This window comes from Pinus tabuliformis, chromosome 7 (genome assembly GCF_031772625.1).
Source record: "Pinus tabuliformis cultivar Carrire ecotype Pingquan chromosome 7, CPIR1, whole genome shotgun sequence".
NCBI classification, from domain to species: Eukaryota; Viridiplantae; Streptophyta; class Pinopsida; order Pinales; family Pinaceae; genus Pinus; species Pinus tabuliformis.
In genome coordinates this window covers 441,108,467-441,131,519 of record NC_142293.1, presented here as the reverse complement: position 1 = coordinate 441,131,519, position 23,053 = coordinate 441,108,467, and positions in this window count along the sequence as shown.

The following is a 23,053-nucleotide window of genomic DNA, read 5'->3' as shown; positions in this document are numbered from 1 at the left end:
TACATATTTCGTCGAGAGTTTTCTGATATCAGCACTTTTTGGTCTGCTGTGGCAGGTGTTGATGGATGATTCGGTCTATTTTGGGTTCGCCGATGGTGCTAGTCGACACACTCGGAATCTTGCTTCAGCAGCTTGGGTACTCTATTATCCAACTGGTCAATTGATGGCATCAAGAGGCGTGTGCATCGGTCCTGCTTCAAGCAATATGGCCGAGTATACTGCTGTTATTAATTTATTATCCGAGGCAATCTCTCATGGGATTGACTCGTTGGTAGTATATCTTGATTCTCAATTAATAGTGTCTCAATTAAATAACATTTATCGGGTACGGGATCCATATTTATATCGCTAGTATTTAAGGGTGAGGTTGTTGCAAAGATAATTTATTTATATTAATTATTTGCACATTCCAAGATCTCATAACTGGTTAGTTGATTCTATCACTAATCAGGCATTACACTGGCACATCAATCATTCATCATAATAAAATCAAGCATCAAAAAGTCAAACTGTATATATATATATATATCGTAAAACATCTCGAGCGTACATATGCGTGTCCAAAAAAATATATAAAATTGGGACTCAAATGCCCATAATCATGTCCGGCATATCTAATGCCTTGGCTCAGGATGAGCGTCTAAGTATGTCACTGTAGCATTGGACACACGCCGAAAAATGTGAACCCAGTCACGTGGCATGCCAACCACATGACGCTGCATATCCTCAGGAAGGTCCTCTATGACGGCCATCGGTACTCGGCAGCTCAATCTCGCCAAGTGTCGCTGAACGTTGTTTAGAGTCCGTTCTGTATCAGCAGCCGCCTCTTCGGCTCCTCGGCCGCGCCGTCCATGCCACGGGAATCCATCTGGTCGTACAGGCCCGATGTCTGGAACATGATCATCATATCAGTCATTTGAATCTCATCAAAAAATATTTTTCAAAATTCATCATTATATTTGAAAAATCCAAAAAAATCATAAAATCAAAAAATCTTACCGATCTCGCCCCATGCTGCATTCGGTGGTAACACTAGATCAGGATCTCCTCAGAAATCCATCCCAACATAGGGGTAGTCATCCACGGCGATGATCTGCTGATCCCACCAGGTGAAGAAGTCATCGTCAAAGGCAGTCCTTGGGACCTCCCCACCCCCCAGACGTTTCATCAAATCAGCCCACCGGCCCATGCGTGGATCGCATGGGGTGCTGATGGAAACTGCTACCCTTGGGCGGAGTGCGGGAACCTTCTCGAAAAAGAAAGTACACAAGATGCTCCCATATCCAAAGTTTTTAGTCTATCCCCTCCTGATAGAAGTGAGCTGGCCCTTCATGTTGGCCAGAAGAGGAGTACACCAGTCGAACACAGTAGTGAGACAGTCAACTGCCACGCTCATGTTTTGTCGTGACGCCTGATGTAGAGAGGATGATCCGTTCACTCGAGCCATGGTAAACAGGATTATCCTATGTGATAAACTCGCCACATGTGTGATGGAAATATGGCTCCCAACCTTCTTGGGATGTCCCGGGTAGTATATCTGTACATAGTCCTCTATCGAGAGGCCACTCCATGTCCTGCCCCGGGACTGTACTACCTCTCCCCTTCGGGAAAGGCCCGTGATAAAATAGATATCCTCCACTTCTACCCTGAGCGGCATCTGATCGATCATAAAAGCTTCCTCATCGACATCCCAATAATCAATGAGCATCTCAAGCAGACGCGTGTTCGCTTTCATATTTGGCAATTTGAAAAATTTAAGCAAACCGCATCCCCGTAGGGCATCTAATGTTTCTGGACTGTTCATAACTTCATTATCTACCGTTGTGTGCTCTCTTTCACGCCACGTGACAGGCATCCTGAGAAAAAATCGATTTAAGACCGTTAGTTTTTGTTTAAAAATGGTTCGTGGCGTATACGTGGGTCCCTGTGTCGCGTATAGGGCCCGCGTGTACGCGGGTTCAATATTACCAACCCGCGTATACGTCGTGAGGAAATTTTGGACAAAAGTTCAACGATGAAACATCAATCAAAAATATTAAAACCAGTCACAATCAATTGCAAGCTAAGTATAAAAGTTACCTGGAGGTTTTTGACGAATTTGAACGGTTGAATCTAGTTGTGGGAAGTTTGCTCCTTTTGCTCCAAATCCTTTGCTCTCAAACTCAAATGGTAAAAATGGTGAGTCCAAAATGCTTTTTATAAGTTTTGAAAATGCAAAATTTTTTCAAAATTTTATTTTGTTTGGCCTCATGTGACTTTTAACTTGGGAGCTTGGAATGTTGAGATTGGTCTATTTTTCAGGACATTTTGGACCAATTTCAGTTTCGATACAGTTCCATGACTGCTGACCTGTCATGGCAGGTATCATATTCTCACTGGCATATAGGTTAGGGACACCATTTTTCTATTGCATTATGCATACTAGCCTTCATTTGACTGATACATCTGCCATAGGGTCGATCCCATCAGGTTATGGTTCATAAGCCATCTTCACTCGTCGATTCTTTAAATCATGACACGATGGTAGAGCCATCCTTTACATGGGCATCCTAGTTAGCACCTCACTGACATTTGTTGCTCATGCTGCTCTGATTTGAGTAGGCTCGGGAGTCCTCTGTAGTCCCGCCATGACTTATGCATTGAAGACTCATTCCTCTTAGCTTCTCCGCTTTGTTCTAGCCTTATACCCTAGAGGCTCCTTTGTGTTGAGTTGTACTACTGCATTGCATGTTGACCACTTGCACCTTTTGGCCTAGAGCCGGCTTCACTTGGACTCGTGTTTAAGCCAAATTTTGACCATGACGTCTGCAAAATCAACCTTGCATACCTTTAACTTCTGCAGCTTGACACACCTTGTCCCGTGGAAGGAACATACCTTTGAGTGTCACTGACCAGTTTTCACCTCCCTGCATTGAGCATAGGAACATTCCTTTCCCAGGAACTAGATCATCTGTTTCACCGACACTCGTTCTTTCCACTGTACCATAGCATTCTTTTATTCTTTTTCCGACTTAACAGAAAAAGACAAAAAAATTAAATATTCCAAAAGGAGCGGGAACGGGACATTATTTCCATTTATTGTTGGCAGCTAGAGTCAGTCGTGTCGCCCTTGAACAAAGCACTCAAAACAAAGTCTCCTCCGTATGGGTGGGATTTAGTTTGACTTAGGTACGCCATAACCTTGTTATTGAGTCAGTTCTCCCCCGATTGGTTATCTCTTCCAATCATATGGAGGGTTCGTTCGTGCCTCCTGCATGACGAACTTAAACAGAGTCATCATATGCTACCACATAGTCACATTGAGTTGTGCTTTTGTTCAAGGGAAGTTAGCCTGAGTCGGCCTCTCTGCGGTGTCTCTTGACTCATTTTTCAGTCGGCCATCCCTAGTTGTCAGTGTCATGTGTATCATCACATCAGTTATATTGGTCCTTTACTCGTGCCGGTTTGAGAAGGTCCCCATTGACTTCTTGCTGGCGGGTCTTGTCCTTATCGACGACGACATCTTTATCTGAGGACAGGCCTAGAGCTGCACCCTGGCCCTATTTTCATTATTGATAGGTTACCTTGTGCTCAGCATCGATCAGTATCATGGGTCTTTGACTGAGTGGTTTCCCTTGTGTTCGACATCAGCTTGCATTATCACACATTGGGATTCGTGCAGTACCTTGGTTTCCATTTGACCCTATTGGTGGATACCTTGCCTCTGTGTCAGCTTTCATTATTGGTTGGTTCAGAGGGTTTCTGCCGTGCGCTAGCCACATCTTGTGTACACCGGAAACGTACTTCGGTTGGGTTACTACATCTTTTTCGTCTGATTCCTTCCACATTATTGACCTACAGGTTACACTCGCGCTAGATTGATGAAGGATGCCTTAATGCCTTCCTTCTAGTGGATCTTTCCCTATCGACTCCGACTCATTGCTCTAAGGCAAAGATCTAGAGTCCATTTGGCAGTACCTTGGGGTTTGCAGTCATTAGTGGCAGATCCTTCGCTATCGACAGTGGGAAACCATCATTGTCTCCTAATCAATAGATTTTTACAGGTGTTCGACTCCAGCTCATCTATTCACACTTGTTAGATTGTACTGGGTACCTTGACGCTCATTATCATTATCGGTGAGTAGTCTCGCGTTTGTTAACGGTATACATCAATGACCGGTAATCAAACGATTTCTCACATGGTCGACTTCATATCATTTATTCTCATGCTGTAGAAATGTACCACGGTGGTCGGTGAAGACCTCAGGTTGTATCAGCATTCATTGGTTCACTTGACAGTTGCCCCTGTTGCTGCTAGTTGATACCACTCCACTTTATATGTTGCAGTCAGTCATGGCGACATTCTATATGGTGGCATCTGAGTTTGCAGTATAGTACCATCCTATTCCATCATGTTCAGTTGGTACCTTTTGGGGATTAGTCTATGATATCAGTGATCCGCTGCATCTTTCAGCATCATTGACAGTCTTATATGTGATATTCAGACATGTACTTGTTCATTATGATCAGATGATCCATTATGTATCTTTCAGTCATTTATACTATTATACTTAGTGGATCCGCTTGTACTTGATATGCGGACATGCTTTACTTTTTCTGAGCATGGGTATGCCCGCCTCAGACAATGTTTCTTTCTGATCCCCTTTGGTGGCTTGGCAAGCTGAATTCTGGTGAAGTCCTCCTCGGTTTTTGACAGACTTCCTTTCCATGTACTCGCATAATATATTTCAGCCATCATGAACCCCTTCTGACCTCATATATTAGGGGGCATCTGTTATAGCTCCAAATCTCACTTTTATGGTTTGTGATGCTGTACTCATGGCCTAGGGCAACCCCTCTTTCCAGACCTAGTCCTAAAATTTAAAAAACAGTGTTTTATCCCTTATACGCGACATTGCCCTGAGTTAAACGCGTGTATACGCGGGTATGTGTATAGCCAACCCGCGTGTATGTATTAAAACACTTTAAAAAATATAACACTCCTTATTTTCGAGTGGAGATCGCGGGTTTTACCTGTTGATAACCTGTTAGTGCCTGTGGCCCAACTGTTCCCAACCACCTCCTGACTAAAAAACTACTTTGGAGATGGTATAAAAAGACCTCAAAGGGAAGGCCTAAGGGAGGAGAGAAGAGAGAGAAAGGTTATTATGCTGAGATTTTTCCCTTGACCAGGTCTGAAGTCCCTTGTGCCTTCTGCACTTCCCCCATTTTGTACAGGAAACCTTTGTTTCCTTGTGTGTTGATGTTCATCCACTATTTATGACATCATGGAGAGAGTCATGGAAGGATTTTGTTAGAGGCTTGAGGCTGGGACGGATCCGGAAGGAAGCTTTGTTTGGAGCCTGCTGAAGGTGACTCAGGTGAAAATATTCCTTTTTATGTACTTTATTTGTCTATAATAAAAGAAACACATGTCTTGGTTCCCGAAATGAATCTTCTTTATGTTAATGATATTCATGTTTGAGTTCATATGTAAATGGTCGTTTGGATTTCATAACTAACTACCTTTCTTTATAACATGAATATGGTTTCTTTATAAGTTTTGTCCATGTACTGCTGTGTTCTTTGAATTGGTTGTTTTGTAGGACAAAAGAGAAGAAGGGAACTCCAAGAAGGGTTTGGACCCTAAGGGCCTTCTCAAACGTAGGACCAAAGGTACGTACCCTTATCATAGAATTTGCTTACAATAGCATAATGGCTGTATGAATGCATGTTTCTTTGAATAGATAACTTTCACTCTGTTAGGGTTTCAACCCAAAAAACCATAGGGGAACAATTCCCTCTATCAAGACCACAATCCAATATTAACTTAAAGTTATAACTGTAATTACATCAACCGAGTGCACTGTAATGATAGCATAGCTCTTTCAGCTAAATCTAGGCTTATGCATAAAAGTAATACATCTGATATAATCAATAAAACTCTAGAATTCAATTAACAAGAAATGATTCTTAATCAACTCAATCCACGATATTTAAATAAATGAAATAATCAACAGGAATAAGAACCAATGCAATGAACATACAAACTCAACACTAATGAAAGTAAATCAATCATAAAACTATAAAACTGAGTAATTAAACTGCAGAAAAGTAAACTATAAAACAGGGAACAATAGTGAAATCCACCAGTTACGAGGCCCAAGCCGCTAGTGATTACTGCTTGATTACTTCAGAATCTTGTAAATGAACAACAACATGAATTATATATTATTCATCAAATCCAAATGTCATTACAGCACAATATCTTTTATAATAATGCTCTGTATATTAAAATTACAACTGAAGTAAACGGTGAAACGTTCTCCCTTATTCTATGCGTCTTTCCCTTCTTATAGCCAAAGAGGAAAAGAGATAAATGTGATTGCTCAGGATCAGGAGATCTTGAGGAATTCGTAACTAAATGTTATTATCATATAGTCTTTCTATCTTGCGCTCATCCTCCTGATCTGTTTCTCATTTTGACCGCACAAGACGCATGTTGTTTCCTCTGTTTAGCCCTTGTTGTTCAACCTTTTGAACAACAGCTGTCCCCTTCACCAATTTCTACATAATAAACAACAAACGTTAGTTTTTTCAGTCAAATCGCATCAAAATAAGTTGCATTCATTTTCTATTGAAATCTTATCAAAACCTTATTACGTCATGGCACAAAATGCATAAAAAGGAGGAAAAAGATAGTGTAATCAAGAGTAAATTTATACTTGTTGTACAGCCCAACATTCTCTCCTGCTTACCTTGTTTCACGTCCTCATGAACATAAATAGTTATTTGTAATGTAGTTAAAGAGTAAGCAATAAAGAATTTTTATTTATGTGACCTAAAACCATGCTTTTGTATTAAATCTGCAAAAGTTGTCCCTTCATGACCTTCAGGTAACTCATAATCGAAACGGTACCTTCAGGTGGGTACCAAATAATAGGACTCCTAAATCGACATCCCAACCAATATGGTCCTTCCCTCAAGATAATATTGTTGTAAGTGACAAAATGGCTTGCGATAGCTTTAAAATTCTTGTAATTAAATGGTTCTTTGTCCTTGAAACTATTGGTTGAAATTATCCATCTTTGTTTGGATGCAATCAAGGATCTTTCCTGAATGGATAAGAAATATTCCCTTCCCGTTTGCATGATTTCTTTATGTATATTCCCCAGAATATTAGTTACACCCTCCTGTGTCATGAGCCTTTTGTGTCTAACAAAAAGTTGCAAGGGGTGCATAGGTTCACTCCTTACCCACAAATCTAGTCCATGTTCTTTTCTTTGAAAGGCGTTATAAGCCTTAAACCACTTGAGTTGGTTTACTGCAAAAGAAATAAAGGCCTGGAACTAAATATCCCCAACAAAAGGACTAGGATTATTATCCACCTCCCCTTCTAATACAAAATTATGCAAATAGAATTCACAAAGGAGACGTTGGACCTTTGTCCCATGCTCCTTACAAAAATTTATGAATTCATCAGTTGTCTTCAATTCAACTAACTTTCCAGCCTTAATAGCTTTAATCGTCAACATCAAATATCTTTCTAATAAAAACAGAGCATAATTTGTGGTAGGAGACCTGCAAGGTAAGACATCAGAGTATAAAGAGCAAATAACATCGACCTGGCCCACGACCTTATCTAGCTTGGCTTTTATTTTCCTCTGCTTTTCTTCCTCCTGTTTGAATTTATGAAAAGTTTTATTCTCAGTTATAGTCAATTCTTTGCATTTCTTTTGCAACTCTTGATACTTCTGTGGAGGAACTGTCTCCATCTAACATTGCTCTAAAGCAAGCTAGGCTTGTGCCAACTCCTCTTGTAATTCTGAAAGAATATGATCACTGCATAATGGAGCGTTATTAATTATTTCTTTTGTTTGGGTGCCTGTGATGTGAGAGGGTACACTCATGGTCTGATTTCTTTTATTATGGGAGGAAAAACCCTCTGTCTGAGTTCTTTTATTGTGGGAGGACCAACCCTCCATCTGAACTGTTGTATCCATTAAGTTTGTATGCAAATTTGTTTGGGTGGCTACTGTTTGAGTAGAAATAGGTTCGGTCTGGGTTTTTGTTTCGCTTCCCTCACATATTTTTGTTTTTGTGGCCACAGTGACTACCTCAGGAGTAGTGCTCTGGGCCTCTCTATTTGCAGTTTCTTTCAATTTCCGACATAGCCTTATAACTATCTTCTAAAGCTTTTGGTATTTCTTCCTCAGCTTCTTTAGTTTTGTTTCAGCTACTCGCTTTTTCTGAGGAGCATCCTTTATAGAAATAGGTTTATCAATACCCTCTGTATCTAAGGGTTCCTGGTGCTTGTCTTGGCTGTGTTCCAATATAACCGTGTCACCTGACTGGTTATCGAATTCATGCATTACTTCTGTGTCCATTTCCTCTTCCCGATGTACAGCTTCTAGGGAAGGCAAAATTTCTATGTGACCAGAATCTTCTGAGGATTGGGCTTCAGTCAGGTTTGGATCAAGTGATCCTCCAGGTTGCATGTATGCATTTAAATTTTCCAGGACCTGGGCCATCCCCTCCTTAAAGTCTTGCAATAAATCATCTTGGGGGCTCATAGGTGGCGTTTGAGGAGGCCCTGCTTCATTTTCTAGATCAACATCAAAATGTTGTGCTTCCTCTTGTTCTGAGTCCACCTTATGTTCTTCCTCAGGTTCTTGTTCCGAATTTCCTTCTTCCTCAGGTTCGGATTCAGAATTACCTTCTTCCCCCTGTTCAGGTTCAACATTGCATTCTTCCTCTGACTCTAGCTCTAAATTACCTTCTTTCTCTTGTTATAGCTCAGAATTGAATTGTTCCTATGGTTTTGGCTCCTAATTACATTCTTCCTCTGGCTCTAACTCAGAGTCCTATACATTAATTGGACAGGATGGCTCTACCAGTTTTTCGGCTCTATCCTGAGGATCTACAAACGTCCTCTGGACTGGGTTCAACCTTGCAGACTGCTTGCACTTATGAGGTCCAATTTTTGAATGAGTGGTCCTCTTCCTCTTCAGAACAGGGTTCTACTGTTCAATTTCCATGGTTGCAGGGGTTTGGACTATAGGGTTTGTCCCTATCTGTAGTGGTGCTATAAAATTATCCCAAATTAAATTTTCTTCGGCTAGACTGTGACTAACAAATAGTTTGACCAAACCATGATGACTTACTACATTCTCAAGATGTCTAGCCCTTCCTATTCTATCTGTTGTGTCATGCAATAATGAATTCAATAAAAATGCTAAATTGACAGTGAGCTTCTGCTTTAAAACAACTAAGAGTTTAAGTTGTCATGGTTTTACCACATCCCAGCGACCATCACAGGCCATGTACTTCTAAACGACACTTGCTAATTCACACCATGGTTCTCCCAGAGAGGACGGTTTAATGTTATGCTCTTAAACTGCAAAATGATACCCAAGTACAGAATATGCGAAGAAAAGATACCCAGAACACAGAATAGAAATGATTTTATTATTCAGAGAGTAATGTTCACTTGCCTCTTCGAGGGGGCAACCTCCAATAGAGCAGAGCTCGATTACAAAATAAGACACGATGCTCCTCGTAGGGAGTCTCTATCCTTTATATATTACTCATACATGCAATACCACTGGCCAATACTGTGGGTTTTATTAATACCATCTATCTAATACTACGGCCCATTTGCAACTAACTGTGGTCCCATCATTAATTGCGGATTAACCACTTACAATTATTAATATGGGCTTTATTGACTCTTGACTATGACATGATCCCATTACATAAATAAGGGGGTTAGGGTGGGACCCTAACATGCCCTCCCCCTTAAGACTAGCCTTGTCCTCAAGGTTGAAGCTGCGGAAACTGCTGAAGAATAGTGGCTGGTTCCCAAGTTGCATCTTCTGGAGAGGTGTCTTTCCATTTGACGAGGACTTCCTTAATCATGCGGCTGCGCAGTTGCTTGTCTTGTGTGTCTTGGACCTGTTCGGGTTGAAGCCAGATGGACCCTTCTTCGTCTAATTCAGGTAGACTAGTCTGAATTCTGCAATTTTTCCCAATCACTTTCTTGAGGCATGAGACATGGAAAACTAGATGGATTTTTGTAGTAGGTGGCAAGGCCAACTTGTAAGCCACTTCTCCAATGCGCTAAAGTACTTGATATGGTCCGTAGAATTTGGGAGATAGTTTCTGACACCCCTTGTCTTTGAGTGATGTTTGCTTATATGGTTGTAGCTGTAAAAAGACCTGATCCCCTTCTTGAAATTGGCGCTCTGAGCGATGCTGATCTACCTGTTGCTTCATGCGGTTCTGAGCTTGATGAAGATTCTCTCGAAGATGGGCGAGCATGGTTGCGCGGTGTTGTAGGAGTTGATCCACTGCTTGGACTTTTGAGCACCCCTTGAGATACAAAGTAGGTGAAGGCGGGAGTTGACCATATACTGCTTCATAGGGAGTCATTTTGGTGGTGGCATGATAGTTGGTGTTATACCACCATTCAGCTAGAGGTAACCACTGTACCCAAAGGTGTTGCTTTTCTGAAGTGAAACACTTACGGTAGGTTTCTATACATTTGTTAACGACTTCGGTTTGACCATCTGTTTGCGGATGATAGGAAGTACTGAGTTTTAGTTGAGTGCCTTGTATCCTGAAGAGTTCCTGCCAAAAATTACTGGTGAAGATCGGGTCGCGGTCGAACACAATAGAAGTGGGCATGCCATGCAATTTGAAGATCTGATCCATGAAAGGTTGAGCGACCAAAGTTGGTGTAAACGGGTGTGGTAGGGCACAAAAATGAGCATACTTCGAGAGTCGGTCCACAACCACCATGATGACTGACTTGTTCCCTGACTTTGGAAGACCTGTAATGAAATCCATAGAAACCTCCGTCCAAATTGATGTCGGAATGGGCAATGGTTGTAATGTGCCTGGTGTGTTGACGGTTTCCCCTTTGTGGCGTTGACAGACATCGCATTCTGCTACGAAAGTAAGGATGTCTTTTTTCATGCATGTCCACAAAAATGATCTTCTGGTGCGAGCATACGTCTTCTGAAAGCCCGAATGTCCTGCAATGGGAGATGAGTGCAATTCTGCCAAAATGCGACTTTTGAGGGTGGATGTTGGTGATATTACGACTCTGTCCTTGTAGTCAAGAATATCATCCTGCCATGAGTAGCCCTTGGTGGAATTTGGATCTACCTGCAATTGAGAAAAGAGCTAGGAGAGCTCGGGGTGTGAAAACGATTCCTTGCGAGCCTCTTCAATCCATTTTGGAATGGGGAGGGAAATTGCTAGTAGAGTACTTTCCTCCTCAAATTGGCGAGATAATGCATCTGCTACACTATTGTCTTTCCCTTTCTTGTAAATGATCTCATAATCATATCCCAGCATTTTGGCAGGCCATGTATTTTGTTGTGGGGAGGATAGGTGTTGCTCCAAAAAATATTTAAGACTGTGATGATCTATGCGGATTTGAAAACGTCGCCCCAATAAGTAAGGTCGCCATGTCTCAACTGCATGTAAGATGGCCATCATTTCCTTCTCGTATGTAGATTGGCCCAGATTCCTCCCACTTAGTTGTTGGCCCGTGAAGGCCAAAGGTCACCCTTCCTGCATTAAGACTGCCCCAATACCTGTACCCGAAGCATCACATTCAATGACAAAAGATTTGGTGAAGTCAGGTAGTGTTAATACTGGAGTGGAACACATGGCATTTTTTAGAGCTGTAAAGGCCTGTTATGCTTCCTCATTCCAGAAGAATGAATTTTTCTTTAGGAGTTGGGTGAGGGGCTTCGCTATGCGACCATAGTTGCGGACAAATTTATGATAATAGCCTGTGAGACCCAAAAATCCTCTCAAGCTCTTCAAGGTCTTAGGTTGAGGCCATTCCTGCATTGCCTAGATCTTTTTGGAGTCCACCTTGACACCTTCATGCCCCACAATGTGGCCCAAATATTTTACTTCTGCCATGCCAAACGAACACTTGGACATCTTGACAAATAATTTATGCTTGCGAGGTAGTTATAAGAGTAGATCTACATGCTGAAGATGTGTGGCCCAAGTGCAACTATAGATGAGGATGTCATCAAAGAAGACAACGACAAATTTCCTGAGATATGGTTTGAGAATGTGGTTCATAAGGCTCTGAAAAGTAGAGGGGGCATTACAAAGACCAAATGGCATGACCAAGAATTCATAATGGCCTTCATGAGTTCTGAAAGCAGCCTTGGGAATGTCGACTTCCTTCATGTGAATTTGGTGGTAGCCTGAGCGAAGATCCAGCTTAGTGAAGAATTGAGCCCCATTGAGTTCATCCAGCAAATCATCAACCACCGGGATGGGAAATTTATCTTTGACTGTCAACTTATTGAGGGCCCTGAAGTCGGGACACATTCGCCATTCCCTGTCCTTCTTGAGCACCATGACCACTGGGGATGAATAAGGACTAATGCTGGGACGAATGACACCTGCTTCCAAAAGTTCCTTGATTATTTTTTCTATTTCATTCTTTTGGGTGAACGGATATCTGTATGGGTGCACATTTGGGGGTTGGGCCCCTGGAACCAATGTGATGCTATGATCATGTTCCCCTCGCGACGGTGGAAGCTCATGAGGCTTGTCAAAGACCGATATATGGTTATTTAAAATCTGTTGCATCTCAGGATGAATTGGCAGAGGCTTGGTTTCGACTGCGTGGATGGCATTAAATTGAGCTACAACTCCATGATTGCCCTTTTTTAACAATTTTTCCATCCTATGCGAGCTGATGATAGAGGGGGCTCCCACTTGGAGCCCATGGAGGGTATGTGTGTAGTTGTTCTGCTTAAAACTCATATATAACTCCTGGAAATCCATTGTGATTGGCCCAAGAGTGTGGACCCATTCAGCGCCGAGGACAATGTCGCAACCCCCCATGTGTATGGCAAACATGTGGGTTTTCAACTGATAATCCCCCATTTGAAGTTTGACATTTTCACAGCGGCCTTCACATTTCATTGTGCCTCCATCCACAATTTGAACTTGGAAGTTAGAAACTGCTCGTACAAAACAATGCACTGCTTCTGCGACTTTTTGATGGATGAAATTATGTGTACTTCCACTATCAATCAAGACTACTACTGGGTGATGTTTAATAAAACCTCGGATTTTGAGAGTTTGAGGGGAAGAAATCCCTGCCAAAGCATGCAACGAAATAACTGGTTCGTCAGAGACATTGTCCTTTTGGTTGTCTTCTTCTAGCGGCTCATGTTCCTCAAGTGGTGGATCTTCCTCTGTTGAGTTGTAGTCAGCGGCATCAATTTGAAAAAATTTGGGCTCCTTGCATTTATGGCCTGGGGAGTATTTTTCATCACAGTAGTAACATAGGCCTTGCTTTCTTCTTTCGGCCATTTCCACAGGTGACACCTTTTGGACCTTAAGTGTTTGAGTCGTGTTGTGAGCCTGTGGGGGGTGACCTTTAGCTGAGAAATTTGGGCGACTGTATTGGGCTACTAATGCATGTTCCACGTTACGAGCTACCTTGCAAGCCTCCGTCCATGTGGGAGGGTGGTGCAGTAGGACTTGGGCTTTGATAGCTTCTTTAAGAGCGCTGATAAAAAATTCTGTGTAGAACACATCTGAGAGACCCCAAGTGTGGAAGGCTAAGGCTTCAAAAGCTGTAATATATTCATCCACTGTACCAGTCTGTCGGAGCTTAGTAAGATGACCCAAGAAAGATGATTCCTGGTCAAAGCGGTCTTGAAGAGCTTTGGTGAATTTGGTCCAAGTCTTAAAAGTTCCAGTGTAACGTTGATGCCATTCCCACCATTGCCACCTTTCATTGTCCAAGTACATGCTCCCCAACATAAGCTGAGTCGCATCATCGAAGATGTGATTCAGTTTGAAATACTGCTCCATTTGTGCTATCCATGCCAATGGGTGAGAACTGTCAAATTTATGCATATCCAACTTGGGAGGTCGCTGACTGGGTGGTGGGTGGGTGTGCCAGACATGAGGAGAGTGGCTAGACTCACCCTCATTGTGTTCATTGCCATTATACTCCTCCTCGTGGGCTTGCTCCTTGCCCTTCGGGACTATTTTCTCGACCATGCTACATGGTCTGGTAAGCTGAAGGTGGAGGTTTTGGATTGATTCTTCAAGTTTGTCCATCCTTTCATTGGCCATCGCTTGAGCTCTAGTTTCTACCATACACCAACCTGATTGAGAGATCTGAATGGCAGATCTGATAGCTCTGGGTGGCGGAACAGACTACTTCTGTGGATCTGATGGATCTGATAGATCGGAATAATTGATTTGCGAACTCGAGACTGCGGGACTGATGTCTGCTACTGCTGCACCCCTTTGCAGAAGCGGATCTGGAAGAGTTGATGTGTGATCCCCCGATAGAAAAGGGAACTATGGTCTTGAGGAGTGTCAGGTGCTACAAATCACAATATACATAAGGGTCTAGCAGTAGTACTCGGCCCAATGTTTCAGGGTTCTAACTAAGGAGGATCGACCGTACCCTTAGCCGTACAACCCGACTACCCTATCGTATGGGCGAGTAATCTCTCCGAGTGCTGTTCTTGGTGTACTATAGCCGCAAGACGGCCGACGGTTTATCTATGGCGAGGTTTCAAGGGAGCCTAGGGGGCTTCCGATATACCCAGAGGGTACGTGGAAGACAGTCCATGCGCGGTTCTATCTAATGCGCTACTACTCGAAGAGGTACCCACAGGGGTTACAAGGGACTCCAACAGACGTGACCACCTCTTGTATTTCCTGCGTGCATGCCTCCCCAAATCCGCAGGTTTATGCGCTCAACGACAGATCCCGTGGTTTAAAGACGCCGGAACACGTCTCTAGCCAAAAAAAAATTTGCTAAGAAATGGAGATCCCACCGGCCCTGGAAAGTGCTCTGATACCACTTGTTATGCTCTTAACCTACAAAATGATACCCAAATACAGAATATGCGAAGAAAAGATACCCAGAACATAGAATAGCAATGATTTTATTATTCAGAGAGTAATGTTCACTTGCCTCTTCGAGGGGGAAACCTCCAATAGAGCAGAGCTTGATTACAAAATAAGACACGATGCTCCTTGCAGGGAGTCTCTATCCTTTATATATGACTCATCCATGCAATACCACGGGCCAATACCATGGGTTTTATTAATACCATCTATCCAATACTACGACCCATTTGCAACTAACTGTGGTCCCGTCATTAATTGCAGATTAACCACTTACAATTACTAATATGGGCTTTATTGACTCTTGACTATGACGTGATCCCATTACATAAATAAGGGGGTTAGGGTGGGACCCTAACATTTAATGCCCTTTTCTTTTTGTGTTAATTCCTCGTCTGCATCTCTGAAAATCTCCACCCTATCATGCAACATTATGTGTTTTCTAGGCCATGCTACTCCTTCTGCTAGTATCTCGAAAGCTTCAGCTATCACAAGCTCTGATATTGTTACTCTTATGCCTTTTGTTGTGGACTGTCCATCCTGTAGGTGCTGTAAAAACTCGATAGCGATTTCTTCACTAGGGGTCTGAAGTCTGGTGAAATATGATATCCATCCTGCATGCTCCAGAATTTCCCCAGCTCTGTCAAAAATCTCCAGCACTAAGGGTTCTTGGTGAACTGATTTCCCACCCATAATGCTTGAATTCTTCCAATGTTCGTCTTACAATTTCAACGATTAAAACAACAGAGAACAACAATTGCTTTGGTGAAATAGAATAGCAAGTAGATGTAACAACTAAATTCCATGATATTAAGCAGAATTTCCATGAGAATTAATAATATTAATTCGAGGAATATCCTACTGCCACATCATTTGATCATGGGATATCATAGGAATATATCAAGTCAAATAAGCAGAATAAATATAGAGCATGCAAAGGCATAATGGAAATCCTCCCCCCTCCTTAAAAGAGAGGTCGTGTATGACCGAGCAGATAGGGGAAGTGTTGTTCTGACAACAAGGCAAGGGAATGAACAGTACGGCAGTAAATGAGGCAGAGTATGCATATCAATGATAGGATGGCAGGGGGTATGGTTATAATGAGAGCAAAGTGTGTAACAATAGTTATGAATAAGAGATAGGATGCTTTGGGTTGATGATAAGTTATGTGAAAAGAAAAATGACATCAATATGTCAAAAAGGTACTCTGTTGACGGTATTCTAGCCGAGAATGATACGATTGATTGAAAGACATTATCTCATGCATAATGGTTCAAAACATAGGTAAATTAAGGAAATAATTTCTCTGATAAAAAGAAAGAATAAGAAGAGGGTATTATAGTAGTAATTGACAATAAGATATAACTTCAATACCATAAGCAGAGCCTCTGCTGCTAACAAGCATCCATAGCCTCGGCAGGGTTGCTTTTTAACCCATATGAGCCAAGATCCTCAATTTATAAATGCAGAGTTCCAATGTTGTTATACATAAGAGATCAGTGTGTTGTCGTGGTAACTAGATAACCACACTACCATTGACTAGGATGTAGAAAAAATGATTAGGCCGACTCGTGATGAGACCTCCTATTCCAAGGATATTTTGGCTATCCAATGTATCATAACCCTGGTGTGGTGGCTGTAATGGGAATGTCACTTTGCTATAACCTTATGAACACGGTAGGTTGGCTCGTAAAGAGACCCCTTATCCTCCATCTGAAAACAAAATTTCATTGTTATTACACATTTTTGTGATAAATAGAGGGAGGTTCAATACTCCTTAAGAGCAGGGATGGTGGAAGAAGTTGAACATGTCAATAGAAAATTATACCTATAGTCTTATTTGTTATAGAAAGAGAATATTATAACCAAGAAGGGTGGAACCATCATGGTTTTTAAGAGGATCAATTAGTATCATGTATGGCAGAAAACGATACAGTAAAGTAGTATATAAATAATTGTCCCTTTTCTTGAAAAGAATTTATCATCAAGAAGTTGTCATGTTAAATATCATAACGTTAATGGTATTAACTCCTTTCAATAGAATCCATAAATTCTTTGTCCTCATAAAAGTAGTGTACTTCATGCCATGAAAAGAAAACAAAATAAAAAACAAAAGAAAAATGGGGCTGAGATAAGCGAAGATCAATCACACAAAAGAAAAATTTTGTTGTTCAATTGGATTGGACTGCGGTTGTTCAAAATATTGAACAACAACTGTTCAATTAAATGAACATAAAAACAACACAAAAGAAAAGAGGTGTTTTTCAATAGATTGAACAGCGGTTGTTCACTAGATTGAACAATAGTTGTTCAATTAAACGAACAACAAAACCACACAAAAAAAAAGTGTTGTTCAATAGATTGAACAACAACTGTTCAATTAAACGAACAACAGTTGTTCAATAGTTTGAACAACAAAATAATCGAAAAGAAAGAAAGTGTTGTTTAGTAGATTGAACAGTAGTTGTTCAATAGATTGAACAATAGTTGTTCAATAGATTGAACAATAGTTGTTCAATTAAATGAACAACAAAGTTAACAAAAAAAAGTGTTGTTAAATAGATTGAAAAACAAAACAACTGAAAGAAAGAAAGTGTTGTTCAATAGATTGAATGACAGTTGTTCACTAAATTGAACAACAGTTGTTCAATAAATTGAAAAGCAACACAATGCAAAGGAAAGAAAGTGTTGTTGAATAGATTGAACGGCAGTTGTTCAATATATTGAAATACAACTGTTTAGTTATTTGAACAACAAAACAACACAAGGAAAGAAAGTGTTGTTCAATAGATTGAACAACAGTTGCTCAATAGATTAAACAGTAGTTGTTCAATAAATTGAACAACAAAACAAGCAGAGAGAAAGAAAAAAGAAAAAAAATAAAATTAGCAATCATATTTACATATTTTACAAAGAAGAAATAAAATTTATCAATATGGAGCTGCTGAAGGATTTCCTTCTGCAGCTAAGACTTGCATGGTGGGGTCCTCGCGTATCTACTGATAGAAAGATTCTTTGGTAAGTGGCTTTTGGTAGAGGCACGCCCACTGCCCATTTCCTTTAAAAGAAGAACCAGACCCATCAATGGTGGCCAATGTAAGGATACCATTATCATGTACTTGCTTTGTTTCATAGGGGCCTAACCATCTAGTTTGCAGTTTTCCAGGGAAGTCTTGGAACCTAGAGTCGTAAAGAGGTGCCCAATTTCCCTCATGAAATGTCTTTTTCTTAATCACAACATCATGCCATTTGGCTCTTTACTGCTGAATAAGTGCCTTATGATGTAGAGCTAGTAGTCAGATTTCATCTAATTCGTTCATCTGCTGTAACCTATTAACCTAGGCTTCTGCTAATTCTAGTCCTATTTCCTAGGCTGTCTTTAGTGTTTGTATCTCAAATTCTATGGGAAAAATGGTTTCCTTACCAAATACCAGTTGATACGGTGAGTATCCAGTAGTGTTTCTCCTAGTTGTGTGATACGCCCACAAGGTCTCTGGTAGTCGAGCAGTCCAGTCTTGTCGATGTGATGAGACAGTCTTTGTCAGAATAACTTTGATAACTTTGTTGGTGCTCTCCACTTGCCCGTTCACCTACGGGTGATACAGAGAGGTAATTTTGTTTGTGATGTGATGATTTTTCAATGTAGTAGCAATCCTGTGACCCACGAATTGTGGCCCCCAATTAGTAATTACTTCTTTGGGTAAGCCATACTGCACAAAAAATTTGAAAAGAAAATTAATAACGGTTTCCTCTATTTCTCTTGGTAATGCTACTGCTTCCAGCCACTTAGTTACGTAATTTGTTGCAATCAATATATACTTTTTCTGTTTGGATGGTGGTTTGAACGACCCAATGAAATCTAATTCCCAACGCTCAAAGGGTTCTATCACCAGCTGTGGATGGAGGGGCATCTCATCAGATTGGCCAGGGTGATCCATATTTTGGCAACTATCACATGCCTGGACAAATTTCTTAGCATATTTAAAAATAGTGGGCCGATAGTAGCCCATATGTAGAATTTTATGTCCAGTTTTGCGGTCTACAAAGTGTCCACCGCAAGGTCCATCATGGCAGGCTTTTAAGATATCATAAATTTCGTCCTCCCTGATGCACCTGCGGATGTGCATATCAACTCCCATGTGGAAAAGGTATCCTTCGATCCAGGAGAAACGAGTGCTACACTGCACAATCAATTTCCTTTCTCTGGATGTCAGATGTTTGGGAAATTTTCCCGCTGCTAAGTAATTTCTACGTCTGCATACCATGGCATTTTTATGACCACAACAAATAATTGTTCATTCGGGAACTGATCTTCTACCGCTACTGTATCATTTGTTCTTGGCACTTGGGAGAGGAAGTCTGCCACAAGGTTCTCCTTCCCTAGTCGATCCTTTATAGTTATGTCAAATTCCTACAAAAGTAGTAACCAGCGAGTCACTCTTCCATTTGTAATGGGTTTATTGGCTAAATATTTGATAGCAGAGTGATCAATATACAAAACTATAGGGTATCCAGTTATATAGTGTCCAAATTTTTTGATAGCATAAATAATAGCTAGAAACTCTTTTTCTGTTACTGTGTAATTCAACTCAGCAGGAGTTAAGTTTTTACTGATGTAATATATAGCGTAGGTTTTCTTGTCTTCTTCTTGGCCAAGAACAACTCCAATAGTTGTATATGATGCATCTGATGAAATCTGAAAACATATATCCCAATTCAAGCCTCGTAATACTGGTGTTGTCGATACTAACCATTTCCGATCTATAAAGGCAGTGTCACATCTATCAGTCCATATAAAGTTAAAATTTCCTGTCAAGGCATATTAAGGTGTAGCAATCTGCGAAAAGTTCTTTATAAATCTACGATAATATCCAACAAATCCCAAAAAACTGCGTACCTCTATTTGAGTGCAAGGAGTAGCTAATAAGAGGATTACCTGTATCTTTGTTGGATCTACTTGAATTCCATCTGTTGAAATGTAATGACCAAGAATCAGGCCTTCTGTCATCATCATATGACATTTCTCATGGCTTAAGCATAGTCTAGTAGCAATAAAGTGATCTAGAATTTCTCCAATGTTTGTAATTCTTGATCAAAGTCATCTCCATAGGGTGTGAAATCATCCATGTACACCTCCAATCCTTCATTTATCAAGTCTGCAAAGATACTGAGTATGGCTCTTTGGAATGTAGCAGGTGCATTGCACAATCTGAAAGGCAATACCTTGTAAGAAAATGTTCCCCAAGGGTAGGTGAAAGTAGTTTTATCCTGGTCTTTAGGGGAAATTTGGATTTGGTTGTAGCCACTGAAGCCATCCAGGAAAGAGAAGAATTTCTTTCCTGCTAGTGTATCTAGGACCTGGTCAATAAATGGAAGGGGAAAATGGTCTTTTTGCATTGCTTTGTTGATTTCTCTATAGTCAATGCATATCCACCATTTTCCATTCATTTTAGGGACAAATACTAATGGAGAAACCCATTTACTGTCAGATATAGGATAGATAAAATTCACATCTAATAGTTTTTGAAGCTCTTCTTTCACAATATCCTTTAGAAGATGATTTAATCTACGTTGTGGCTGTCAAATGGGTCTTGCATCTTTTTCAGTGTAGATGTGGTGCATGCATAACTAAGGGTCAATCCCTTTCATGTCTAGGTAATGCCATGCAAAAGCCCCTTTATATTTCCTAAGGACTTGGATAATTTTTTGTTGCTGGTCATTACTTAGATTACTGTTAATGTTTAGGATTTTCCCTTGCTCGATTTCAATAGGTTTGCTATTATAGATAGTGGTTGTTGGTATTGGTTGGTCATTAATGTCTCTCAAGGAATCTTCTTCTATCTCATTATCAAGGACTGCTTCAATCATGTGACATCTAAAATTAGACACTGCAGTAGGGTGATTAATAAAGGTGTTAATGACATCGTCTTCTATTTGGTTTTTGAATTCAAGTGCATCTACCATAGTCAATGGTGAACGAATATTCTCTTTTAAATATGCTGCTGGTTATTTCCTATTTTTTACAATGGTTAGGTTTGGCTAAGAAGGAGGGTATAAAGCTAAATTCTTTACATCATTTCCTCTGGTTATGGTCATACTGCCTATTCGGCAGCCTATATAAGCATCAACTATTGCTAGCCAAGGCCTTCCTAGTATTAAGGGATGTCCATCTAGCCGATTTCTAGGGTTAATAAGCAAAAAATCTACCAGATATTCCCACAAGTCCACAAACACCATCACATCTTGTAATGTTCCTTCTAGCCTAATTATTGAACAGTCAGCTAATTCCAGCAAGGTAGTGGTTGGTTCTAAGGTTGTGATGCCAAGCACTTCGCAAGTTTCTATTGTAAGAATGTTAATGGCTTCCCCTAAGTCAACTAAAGAATTTGGAAAAGAGCGGCCATTTATTTGTACTGTGACAATGGGATTTCCTGGGTCTTCGTATTTTACAGGTGTCTCTTTTCCTAGTAATAAACCATACAAAGTTTCGACAACATGTACAGTTGGTGTTATTTTTTTTCCTCACAGACTTGTTTGCACACAATTCTTTAATGGTTTTATCATATATCGGAATGTCTTGAATGGCCTGGAGGAGGGGTATTTTTATACAGAGATTTTTGAGTTCACCCAGAAGATCAAAGTCAGGATATTCAATTGGTTGAGGTATTATCAATCTTTTTGGGAACAAGGGAGAAGTAATTATAATTTGCTCGAGATCTTTCTACCTGACTATATCTCCTCCTTGTTTTATTTGTTGGTCATCTACAGCCAAAGCCTTATTCAAATGAGTTTCTTTACCCTTAGGTTGCAGATTGTTTTCCTCATCTGGATCAATTACGCGACCAAATCTCGACCTAAGTTCATTACATTTTCTCATCTCAATTTCATGGTTCATACTTTCAATATTAACTGGATTGGTTTGTTATTAGGATTTGGGTTGGGTTGAGTTGGGAGTTGTGGTAGTATATTAGGCTAAGGATTTTGCTGCAACTTATAAGGTACTGGTAAGGTTGGTTGAGGTAGAGGAATTGTTCCCATAGGCTAGTTTGTGGATCGTTTCCAATTTGGTTGCCAATTCTGATTTTGTGAGGTAGAAGGAGACCATTGAGAGGAATAGGGGGTGTTCTGCCAGAAAGGTGGAGGGTAAGAGGAATTTGGCCAATTATTATTTGATTGGCTAGGCCATGGTGGCATAGAAAATTCTTGAGGTGGCCATGTAGAGAAAGGTGGTTGGTTCTGCCATGCTGCTCCTGAATATTGCTGAGAATTAAATTGTGAAGAAGGGAAGAACAAAGATGGTTCTGTAGGCATACATGTTGGACGTGTTTTCCATTGACGATGATGGTTCATCAGATATACCGGTTCCACTTCCTCTTATGCTTCCTTGAAGACCGCATTTAATCCAGGAAGTGATGGGTAGCTTTCCATAGTGTGATCCTTAGTGAAAATGGTGCATGTTTGAATCATATCTAACGAAAATTCTTTATGATTGTGTTTCTTTCTGTAGCCTAGACAAAAAATAGCTAGATTCCGTTCTACTTCACCATGCTTTTGTTTGGCTTGCATGATATCCAATTATGTGGTCAAGGTCCCCGGGATATTAGTCTTGAAATATTCCAGTAGATTTTCGATTTCGACTCATGTAATGCTTCCTCCTGAGGCTTTGTTGTCTCTGTTGATCGCATCATGCCCAGTTGGTTTCAGCCTTTACTGCCTCTGGATCACCTGATACACAATTGTATAATATTGTCATAATCCTCTTGATAAATATCACCCTTCCCCAATAAATTTAATGTTTCTACCCATTGGTCATTCATACCTTTGATCATCACAGTTTTAAGAACTTCAGGAGGTAGATTTGGATAAGGAGATCTTTGCATATTATATTGAAAACATTGTACATATTCTTCAAGAGTCTCATTAGTCTTAGCTACCATTTGAAAGATTTCATCCTTCAGTTCTATAGTTCGGCAATAATCTTGGTATTTCTTTAGAAAGGTTGTTTTCATTTGGTCCCAATCATTAATAGTACCTCCACCAAGCCCCATAAACCAACACAGAGCTACTTCCTTTAGAGTAGAGGGGAACAACTTCAGTTTCTTGGGATCGATAGTGTAATGATATCCCCTACATAAAACGTCGAATTCAAAAA